We start from the raw sequence: 12,527 nt of genomic DNA, 5'->3' as shown, positions 1-12,527 counted from the left end.
TTTTTTTTCAGACGTACCTTGAAGAAAAAACTTACGGTATACAATATATTATTTCCATTGAGTAATATTGCCAACTTACACATCAACTGCACAAAATCGTCACTCATATCTCGGAAAGATTTCACTTTGTCTGATATATTAATTTTAAAAAACACTCTCTTTAAATCTAGCTATCTAAACTGAATTATCTTTTAAAAGGATGATGACAGGAAAACCAAGTCTTCTATGAACACAGTACTTATACCATGACTATTAGATCACTACTCGTCAATGACGATTCATGTTTACAATGTGCATCTTGCATCTCCTTCTTTTGTGAACTTCACTCATTTTACTAAAGATTTTTGCTGCTCTCCTTAAAAGTACATAGGCAAGAAGTTCAATCTCTTCATGATGTCTTGTTGACAACATCCAGGGTGAAGACCAAATGATCAAGCATCTGAGGACAAATTCCAAGACAAATGAAAGGCATCTGATATTGACCTGGGTTCATTAGGTGTAAGCAAATGACAAAAAGAAGGTTAAAGGTACTTCCAAATAGCAAATAGAGTTTCCAGTCAATTAGTCCTATCCACATACAAATAATCTGATTCATTCTAGGGATGAGAATTTTTTAAAAATTCAAAAATCTGAAGAGGTGCATTGCCTGATCTTTACTAGGCATTTATTAAATTATTATGAAATATTTTCTATCCACCAGTCATAGTTGCTGTTTTCCTCCTTTTGTGGAGAATGATAGCATTCATTTTGTAACAGTGATGGAGTTCCCATTGTTTCCCTTGCTACATCTCATCAATGTCAGAAATGTTGAGTGTGCTCCTTTTTTCTTTTTTTTCTTTTCTTGTAAGAATTCTACAATACTTGTCTAGAATTATATGATATAGTGCTCCGTTTCCAAGTAGTTAAATTAATCATGCCCAGTCCTATGTCCATCAGAGTGAATTTCTCTTAAACAAGTACTTTTCCTAATGTGCATAACCAGGTCAGGTAAATTCTACAATGCAGGGCTAGTTCCTAACTTAAATATTCTGGTATCGTTCCAGTTGATATAATTGAGAGTGGCACACACATGTCATTTGGCATGGCACAAATTTCCTTACTTTTTAAATCTGCCGTTGGGAGAACAAAAATTTTAATGTCTAGTGATATGTTCAGACAAACACACTCAATAGAAAATATTTTCCTGTTTTTTTTAAAAAAAGGGCTATCATTTTTATTTGTTGCTGTGGAATGATTATTTAATTTGATTCCCTGGTAGTTCATTCTTCCTCACTCCTTTAGAGGCTAACTTCATACATCACGATTTATATAAATGTTACATTTTTGTAGCACAAGTATTAAATGATGCTTTTCAAATTACAGTAATATATTGTATCTACCAATGTGCTTTATTTCTTGTTAACAAAATGGAAATGAGAATAAAGAGAATTGCAAGACTGATTTCTTTTCTTTCTGAAACTCATTATATCAACTAATGTACATATGAAAATATCCCGTTTAAGTTATTCTGAGAAATTTTTGTTATGCATCTAAACCAGATCTGATGTTTTGGATATCAGTAGATGCAAAGTATCAGCCATAAATCACAAATTAATTTATCTTCAGATCCCAAAAGGCGTGAAAGCAATTATTAGGCAGAGTACAGATTTACAGACTTATTCATTATTCGAAGTGCATACTATTCTTCCATAGGTTGACATTAGCTATGTAAGTGAAGACCAGTGGCTTTAATTTAAAACCATATTTTGCTCAAACTCTAATGAAGACAATCTTTCTGCATTTGTTCCTTTCAATGTTTTCTGTACCAGTGCAATATTTTTTCATAGTCAGTTACTGAAAATGAATAAAAAAGCTTTAAGACACAGAAACTGACACTAGTGGGCACTCTTAATCCATGGTATTTCTGAAAATAATTATTCTGAAAAAAATAGATGTAAAAAGTCCTCCTAGTGCAAAGAGAGAAATTAATATCACAGCAAAAAATTACTGTGGACAAATACTGAATAGCGATATGTTGTTAAGTGTTACAACCCGGGAATCTGAGCAAGTGAGATAGTAATTTGTCTATCACTTTCTTCATAATGGTTCATTATGCAAATGTCAATGTGAATAATTTTTACTCTTGTTTTAGATGCTATTTGTATACCAGTATCAGAGGAACACTAAAATGTTGAGAGGAGGGAGCAACTGGATAACTTTTGAGACACTGAATGAGTGAGAGAAAAGACTTCATAACTAGTTAGCTGGAACTTTTCCTTCCACTTGCTGAAATACTTACCTGGAGCAGGATAAAGGATGTTTCTGTGGCCTTGTGGAACACAAGGTTGATATTCAAACTTGACAGCAATGCCCTTTCCACCCCTAATTGTTTTTAAAACTTTTACAAGTGTTCATCAGTTGGTTCTCCACTGTAATTTTAATATTGTTGTTTGTCATTTTCAGAATGGTTATGTGTTTCAGGAAGACTCTTTTCAATTTAATAAGTGTAGTTTTATTTATTCTATTTTCAATTTAATGAAGTGTAATTTAAATAGGATCATGTTTACCTTATGTACACTGTTCTGGAGGCCCAAGAAGTGCAGGGCTGTAATGTTAAGCATTAATTCAGATATTTGTAGTTACTTACTGCATTCATCTAATATAGACAGAAGGTTGGAAGGGCTAAGACCCAAAGGTAAGGAATAAATGGGATGTGTATGACATTAGCATATAGTCAGAAGAGGAGTTCTAACAGTATTAAGAGAAGAAAATGTCTCTATTCCTTCTCATAAAGGGTAGCTGATTGAATCGTTATGTGATGTTAGTTAGAAATTTAGTCCAAATGGAGTTCTTCATATTTCATGAATACTTTTGATTATAACTGTCTTGATGAGCTCCACCTTTTATTCTGACCTCCCTGTTGGCTGGAGACTGACAAATTATCCTGAAAAAAAGTCAAATCCTAACTCAATAGTCTGCTGTTAACAGCAGGAGTTTATGCCGGGGTATAGGGTGTCTGAGAGAAGTGCTAACGATGACAATGAGTCTGAGCCCATTGAAAATATTCATCTACAAACCAGTAAACTCCAAATAAGAACAATGAATTATCTGTGCAAAAGAAAATTTAAGGAAAGAAGCAGGTCCCCAGACCCCAGGAGATTTCAAAGCTGGTCTCTCTTTGTAAGAAGGAGAGCAGATGGTGGGAAACAGAATGGACTTACATGAGATGGGTGAGCTGACAGAGGGACTCTGTGCTCTGAGAAGGGGGATATCCTGCTCTTCGCTAAGGCTCTGACTCAGGTCTCCTCTGTCCTTCTCCTTACCTGACGACACACTACATCATTTCAGTTTACTAATTTAGTAGAAAGCTAACCCAGCAAGGGAAACAGAAAATAATTTACTGACATGCTAGTGAGCTGATCAACTTGCTATGTGGTCAAGAATATGTCAGCTCCAGCAAAAAAAAGATACTCATCAATGCAGAGGAGTAAGAAGAAACAGAGGCGTGGAACTTCTTCCTTTGTAGTAGCAGAGAACATTAGCTTGACTCAACCATCTTGATAAAAGCAACCTTAAAAGTGCAAGGGGAAGAAATGTAAAATGACTCCACTTCTAATTTTAATGTTCATACAAAAATCTTTAATATTCACAGTTTAAAAGATAAGAAATGTGGCTACAGAATTCCCTCACCTTATTTGTGGGTTTTGCCTTCATAAGATGTTAAATTTCCTTAAGGACTTCAACCAGTAGCAAGAGCTTGCCATGCTTGGAGTAGTCTAGGAAAAAAAACCCACATGAATGAACGAAGAAACCCCAAATCAACAACAACAAAAAAAGGTACTTTAGGAGTTTGGAAGTTTGCTATCAGGTATACATAACAAAACTGAATTGTACTGCTGATAAACCAATCCCTTTGGTGTTCTAATAAAAAAGAAGGTTTATATCACATAATAAAGAACAGTAAGATTAGAGATAAAAAAAGGTTGCTTTCCTTCTGTTTACTACACATCACAAAATTATTATATTTTATATTATATATATATTATATATATAGTTATTATATGAAATTCCAGTCTTTGAAATATCCTCTCAAAGTGTATCACTATTGGGTAAGTCTTGTGACCTCCCCAGTCAGAAGCATAACTTTTGAAATTAATAACAAATAATTATGATATCCTTATGTTGAGTAAGAAAATTGCTGAAGACAGAGTAATCCCACTTACATTTCTATGGCAGTAGACCTTGCTGTAGCTACCTGCCTCACATCATAAAGTACTGACAATGGTGGAAAAATGGGACTCCAAAAGTAATACATACCCACTGAGACAGAAACCCCAACAGAGATTCCCAATCTACAACACTTCTTGTAGATTTCGGAGAGAAATTTCTATCCCTGAATTACACTGAAATTCTGCTTTCATCTCCTATCTTGTTTAGACTTTACTTAAGCCTATGAGATTCTATCCTCCTTCAACAATTTATTTTAGTTATTTTGAATAGCTGTTAGGGTAAGTCTCAGATTTGTTTCTTTCACTGGGTTCCTCAGTACAAGACAGATATGAAGCAAAGGGCCACTGAGATGATTAAGAGGCTGGGGCATCTCACTTATGATGAAAGGGTGAGAGAGCTGGGACTGTTTAGCCTAGAGAAGAGAAGGTCTAGAAGGATGTCATCCAAGTGTGTAGATATCTGATGGGAGGGTATAAAGAGAACAGAGACAGACTCTTTTCAGTGGTGCCCGGTGGTAGGACTGGAGGCAATGGGCACAAACTGAAACGCAGGAGACTCTGCCTGAACATCAGGAAATACTTCTTTTCTATTGTGAGGGTGACTAAGCAGTGGTGCACGTTACCCAGGGAAGTTGCGGAGTCTCCACTCCTGGAGATATTCAAAATCTGTCTGGACATGGTCCTGGAAAACCAGCTAAAGGTGACCTTATCTGAGCCACGGTGTTGGACAAGATGACCTCCAGTGGTCCCTTCCAACCTCAACAACTCTGTGATTCTGTGATTCTGTTATTGTCATAATTATTGAAGAACATCTATATATCAGAGGTGTGGTATTTAATTCATGTGTTTGGCAAAAGGAATGATGTTGAAAGGAGTCACTGATTATATTAATGAGGGACATATATTACAGAGGTGACTTTGAATGAAGGTTAATACTGTAACAGAACATGGAGGCATAGAGGCATAAATGTTATAATTATTACTGCTATTGTTGGAGAAAAGACTGATCCCACTGCATCTTTTCAGTTTGTTTTTTTTTTAAACATGTTACACTGGAAAATTAGTTTTGCATGGGGATTTGTTTGCTTTCTTGTAACTGGAACATTGTCTTGATTAACTGATCAAAAATACCATAATAAAAAAAAAAAAATTTCTGTTCTGTTTTATACCAAGGGAATTTGGACTGGTATAAAATAGATTACATTATGTAAATGAACTGTTGTGCAAATAATCCTGCTTAATTAAATCTGTAACTATAAACTATAATTGTTTAAACAAATACATCTACCCTACTTTTATTGTGTTGAATATAAAATAACATTGATAAAAATTCATATCTAACAAATAATTGAAATTTTTATGACTTATTATACTGTAGCAGTTTTCTTGATTTTCAGCTATTTTTTTCATAAAGTAGAAATTTCTTTCGTGGTCATATGGTAAGGCCTTGCTGAAGTTTGGGGGGAGGCAATTGGTTAGATTTATCTAAGATAGGTAAATAAACAGTTAAATCTCGGTGAAGACCTGCTGATTTCTCTCTTACAGTGTCACCTAAAGAAAAGGAACCTTATTAAACAAATATTAAAAAGTTATTCTATATACTGGAAAAAAGCTAGAATTGGTGCATTCTTTATTGTTTCTAATAAGGAACTTATTTTGTAGTAACCTGAAATTCCAATTTCTTCCAAAGTAAATAATTAGACAAGCAAATAACACATGAATTAAGATATTTCTGTGTTGACTTTTTACTGTTGCAGTCTTTTTATAGTCTGCTTCTTCATTTACCTTCTGGGATGTTTCTTAGTTACATGGGATCCTGCAGGGCTGACTGCTGAGATTGTTTGGCTGTGCATCAAATCTGCATCAAACTTTAAAAACAACCATCTGAATTCTCTCTTTTTTTTTTTTTTTTTTTTTTTTCAAAAAAGGGAAGTAGAAGATGAGAGCTTGTATGCAGCTAGATCCTAACACAGCATGCTTAAACTCAGAAACATTCTAGTTACAGTAGACTAGACATAGTTATGTTGAACATTAAATGAGTCTCTAAGTTAAATGCTGTTGCCTTCCCTCCCTGGTATGGGTTTTTAGAATTCCAGCTTGCAGGAGCTTCCAGGAAGTTCTATCAGATGTCAGGAGAAAGTAACTTGCTTTCTATTGATTTGGGTTCAACATTATCCCAATCCATGAAAGAATACAATTTAACTAGTTATTAAAAAAGGTCTGCCTGCTATAATCTGTGCCAGTAGTTCCAATTGCTTTTAACACCAACTGGAATCTTCAGCGAAAATTTTTCTGAGAGAAACAAAGTCTTTGCATTGTAAATACTACCCTGTTTATCCTGTCTATTACAAGTTCTTCTGTACCACCGGTACTGGTGCCATGCATTTGAGTTCTGAACCCACTTGCAATGGCCAAGAAATAGTAACAAAGAGCTGTAGGACATATCTAATCAATATTTACATTCATAGAAAAAAAATCAGGGTTTTTTTGTTGTTGGGTTTTGGTTTTTGGGTTGGTTTTTTTTTTTTTTGTATTAAAAACTTCTAATTTGTCATATTATTTTGTGATTAGTTTTTTTTTCTTTTTTTGGTACAACTGTCACTAGAAAAGATTGTCTTTCAGCATTTCAATTCCTTTTGTTTCACTTCCTACTGGACGTATCAGAATATCCTTTATCTACATTAGTGACTGGATCCCTTCGGAATACAGCTCGTTTAGCCCTTGCAATGTATCATGCAGAGGTTTCCATCCACTTTGCAGTTATATATTTCACTGTTTTATGTAGGGTTTTTTGTTTGTTTCAATACATTTTTAAACCTTTATTTTAAAAGGTTATTGATAAGTTTACTTGTTTCTTTTTTGTATCATTGGCTTCACTTAGGATCAAATGCAAAGTTTAACCAATCACTTTGTTGCCTTTGAACAAAAAATTGGAATAAAATGATTTGTCAACATCTATTATGACAGGAGCAAATTCATTTTAGAAGTTTTTATATATCTGTCTGAATATTAGGTAAAACATTATGCAAGCAAAGGAGGTAACAAAAGTGTTCTTGAACTTGTAAAAAATATTAATCTCTACTGAGATCAGCTGCTTCTGTTAGCATAAATAGAAATGAAAAAATTATATTGATTAGCTTATCTTTCAGACATCATACATATTTGCAATACATTGGCTATTTGGCCAAATATTCTCACTATCTAAAATCCTGTATTAGTTTTTGGGTTTGTTTTAAATTGAGCTTTGCAATACACCTATAAATTGTTCATTTCACATGCATGAAACAAGGGCAATCAGCTACAAAATTAATTTCAGAAAAATCTGAGTGTAAATCTCGGTCCCATTAGAATAAAAATCAATTTTATCCTTTTAATTTTTATTTTTAAATGTTAACTTTAATTCAAAGTCATGATGATCTAGGTGCTTGTCATTATGCTGGTATCATAGTACATTATATAATTGAGAAAATTATATATTAAAAAAAAAAACAAAAACAAAAACAAAAACCCCCAAAACAACCCAAAACCAAAACATTCAACTCCCTCCCCCCAATAAATTGTTACAGTGTTTTGCTAAGGTATAGAGAAAAAAAAAATCAAGCCCTAACATTTAATGTAGTCTTGGTTCCCCGAAACAAACAAACACATCATCAATTTTTCACTGCTTTGATTATTATTGAAATTAATGATGGTGTAGAATTGACTTGTACATATATAAGCACAAGCGTTGATTTAACTAATATTCACACTGAGTGTTAGTAAAGAGTCTAGGTAAGACATTGGATCTTTTTAACCTTTTCTGATATTATAGTCTTGGTTGCATAAAAATTACAAAAATACCTCAGTCCTCACCAGTAAAAAATCCTTCTTGATTTACAGAACAATTTCTGTATAAGGAATTGTATTTTCACATTACACTGCCATTTACAATTTTTTTTCCATGAGACTGATTAGTCTCCGTCCTATGACAGTTATTTAGATACATTTCTTATTTTTCCTTTAAGATACAAGTTTAAGAGAATAGGCTTTAGTGTAGGCAAAAAGTTTAATAATTTGTTATTCATTACTGAAAATAAAGACTAACTTGATTCTTTAAGGAAATTGATTACTTAGTCAGATTAGAAACTGATTACTTAACCAATTAAATCTTATATTAAAATAGACAGGTTTTAGTTGTCCTATTTTCAATCCACAGCAAGCATCTAACTCCAATAATTTTGACTATTTGAGCCATTTTTTAATTAAAAAATGTTTATATCACTCAGAATCATAAAATGTTTTGAGTTGGAAGAGACCTTAAAGATCATCGAGTTCCAATGCCCCTGCCATGGGCAGGGAACACCTCCCACTAGACCAGGTTGCTCAAAGCCCCATCCAGCCTGGACTTGAACACTTCCAGGGATGGGGCACGCTCAACTTCTCTGGGCAACCTGTTCCTGTATCTCACCACCCACACAGTAAAAAATTTCTTCCTAATATCTAATCTAAATTTCCCCTCTTACAGTTTAAAACTGTTACCCCTCATCCTATTGCTATACTTCCTCGTAAAGAATTCCTCCCTATCTCTCCTGCAGGCCCCCATCAGGTACTGAAAGGCTGCTATAAGGTCTCCCCGGAGCCTTCTCTTCTCCAGGCTGAACAACCTAAACTCTCTCAGCCTGTCTTCATCAGAGAGGTGCTCCAGCCCTCTGATCATTTTACTAGCCCTCCGCTGGACCCATTCCAACAGGTCCACGTCCTTCCTGTGTTGAGGAATCTGAAACTGGACGCAGTGCTCCAGGTAGGGTCTCACAAGGGCAGAGTACAGGGGTAGAGTAACCTCCCTCGACCTGGTGGCCAAACTTCTTTTGATGCAGCCCAGGATGCGGTTGTCTTTCTGGGCTACCAGTGCACATTGCTGGCTCATGTTGAGCTTCTCATCCACCAACATCCCCAAGTACTTCTCCTCCGGGCTGCTCTCGATCCATTCTCTGCCCAACCTGTATTTGTGCCTGGGACTGCCGTGACCTAGATGCGGGACCTTACACTTGGCTTGGCTGAACTTCATGAGGTTTGCACGGGCGCACCTCTCTTCCTGTCCAGGTCCCTCTAGATGGCATCCATTCCCTCCAGCATGTCGACCGCGCCACACAGCTTGGTGTTGTCGGCAAACTTGCTGACGGTGCACTCAATCCCACTGACAAAGATGTTGAGCAGCAGTGGTCCCCGTACTGACTCCTGAGGAATGCCACTTGTCACTGGTTTCCACTTGGACATTGAGCCATTGACCGCAATCCTCTGAGTGCGGCCATCCAGCCAGTTCCTTTTCCAACGAGTTGTCCATCCATCAAATCCATGCCTTTCTAATTTAGAGACCAGGATGTCGTGAGGGACAGTGTCATCTATGAAGCTTTATTTGTCAAAAAATAAAATTAAAGATTTAGGGAAATAATTAGGTAATAAATTGGAGTTTATGGAATTTTTTTACTGTAGTTATTTGATTCTGAGGAAAAATTAAGGTAAAAAGCATATATAGAAAATAGTGTGATACAATAAATTACATACAATAGGTAAGTTCAGTGGTGAGTAAATTAACACAAATCTGAATTAAATATCTTCATTTCTGTCATGCTGTGATACAGTTCAGAGCCAGTGTTTTATATTCTCCCCGTGCCTAAAAAATCTTCAGTGAAAAAGTCTCCACAAAAGACCTTAAAATTCATTCTCCTGCATGTATCCAAAATGTCTCATTAGCATAATTCCCTGAATCGATGTTAATAATGTATCCACTGGACCCTGGGAACGATTGGTGGTAAGGATGATGATTACATTTGGCTTTTACAGTTTCAGTAGACATTTGGAAACCTACAGTGTCTTACATACTAAAAAACTGATTATTTTTGTAATGAAGTTTTTTTTTTTTTATATGTGAAGTTTAAAAACTAAACTCCATGAACATAAAATGCGCAGGATATCAAATTCTATTCCTGCTTCCACTGAAGTCAGAAGAACAGAGAATGACTGTCAAGGTACACAAAACAACATATAATTTGACAGTAATATCCAATCAAGGATGATATTTAAGTGTCAGAGACCTAGAACTTGAAATTTTTTTACGAGTTTTATATCTAATTATGTGCCATCATTCTATTTGTATAAACAGTAGACCTAATTCCAGTTTAGTAGTGTCAGTTGGTCATTATAAGATCATTTACCGTCCTTTGAGCTGCATACCCTGTGCCCAAATTTCTGTGACTGAGGTTTTTTTGCCATTAATTGGAGAATTATCTTTATCGTTGCTTTATCATTTTTATTGCTATTTAGACTTCAAATAAAGTTACGAATTGTGCCTCTAACCTCATAATTTTTTTGTGTATCTCATGTAAATGGATTATGAATAATAGTTAAAGTGTCATAATTGTTCCTAATAGTCACTAAATTACTGGATTCTTATGAAGAAGATACTGTACCTAATTTATCTGGTTTTGGTTTTGTTTGTTTGTTTAAATATATTTTGAAAGTCATTGCTTTTGTTTTATCATTGTTATTATGTGTCTATGAGGATGGAGGCCAACAGATTTCAACCTCCTTTTCTTATGTTTCCAACTAGCTAATTTGGACCATGACTGTGTTAGATGATGAGAAAAAGGTGTATTAGCTCAGACATCTCCTCATATTTTTATACCTGAGAAGTGTTGTCCCCTTTTTTCCTCATTATTTCTTTGCAAGATGATATACAAGTTCTACAGTTCTAGCATCTAAAACATAGAGGGAAGTTACTGATCATTAATATGAGCTGTTTGTAATATATTTAAAGAAGAAAGCTTTTTCAAGGCAGGTTATTTCAACTAAAAGTTAGTTAAGTACAGTCAAGAGAAACTGCCACTATAATTTCTGTATATTGTGCAGTTAAATGTAATATGTCCTCAGCGTATGACATCAAGCTGAGTGGTTCTTGAGTAAAGAGATACAATCCATAGGCTTTAGGAGTGGGTGCTTGTGAACCTCATGAAGTTCAATAAGTGCCAAGTGCAAGATTCTGCACCTGGGTCAGGGCTACCCCTGTTATCAGTACAGACCAGGGGATGAATGGATTGCGAGCAGCCCTGTAGAGAAAGACTTGGGGATATTGGTAGATGAAAAAATTAATATGAGCCAACAATGTGCACTTACAGGCCAGAAAGCCAATCATATCCTGCACTGCATGAAAAGAAATGTGGCCAACAGGTCAAAGGAGGTGATTCTCTCTCTTTGCTATTGTGATACCCCACCTGGAGTATTGAGTTCAACTCTGGGGTCCCCAGTACAAGGACATGGACCTGTTAGAGTGGGTCCAGAGGAGGGTCACAAAAAGGGTCAGAGGGCTGGAACACCTCCCGTATGAATAAAGGCTGAGAAAGTTGGGGTTGTTTGGCCTAGAGAAGAGAAGGCTCCAGGGAGACCTTACTGTGGCCTTTGAATGCTTAAAGGGGACTTATAAGAAAGATGGAGAGAGAATTTTTGCCAAACCTGCAGTGATAGGACAAGGGTAAAAAGTTTTGAACTGAAAGAAAGTAGATTTACATTGGACATAAGGAAATAATTCTATATAATGAGGGTGGTAAGGCACTGCAACAGGTTGCCCAGAGAAGTTGTGGACACCCAATCATTGGGAGTGTTCAAAGTCAGGTTGGACAGAACTTTAAACAACCTGATCTAGTGCGAGATGTCTCTATGCAGAGCATGGGGGCTGGAGCAGATGGTTTTTGAAGGTCCTTTGCTATCCAGACCATTCTGTGATTCTATGATTCTATAGGAACTGGGAAAAGTTGCTGTAATTAAATAAAAAAAAAAAACAAAAACCAAACCAAACCCAAGAGCATTAAGTGCTTACGAAGTTATCTAAAACTGCCGAGCACTGATATTCAAAAAGCTGCAAAGGACTATATATCTGTGTCTGCTTACTATTCACAGTTAATGAAACTTGTTAGCAATAAAGAATGCCCATGCATTTTTTTCTTACACATAAGCCTTTAATCACCTAATTGTTGATGGTAACTTTCTCAAAGAGTTTCATGCCACATATCTGTCAAATATCTCATGTGTTAGCCTAGACAAACAGATTTATTTCTCTTTTAACTCTCATATTGCTTGAATCTTTCTTGGGTTTCAAGCTTATGGGATCTAACAACTTTGTTCTACTCTAGTCTTAAGGACTATTCATGTTTTTACAGACACGAAGAGCTACTAATTCTATACCCTGATTATCTTCTGAAAAAAGAAAAGAACCACAGTAGCTTACTAGAACAACCACAGACTGACTTTTGATTTTATTAAAAGATATACTTATTTATTTGTTGG

Source organism: Numenius arquata, chromosome 1 (genome assembly GCF_964106895.1).
Source record: "Numenius arquata chromosome 1, bNumArq3.hap1.1, whole genome shotgun sequence".
NCBI lineage: Eukaryota > Metazoa > Chordata > Aves > Charadriiformes > Scolopacidae > Numenius > Numenius arquata.
This window is presented reverse-complemented; position numbering follows the sequence as displayed.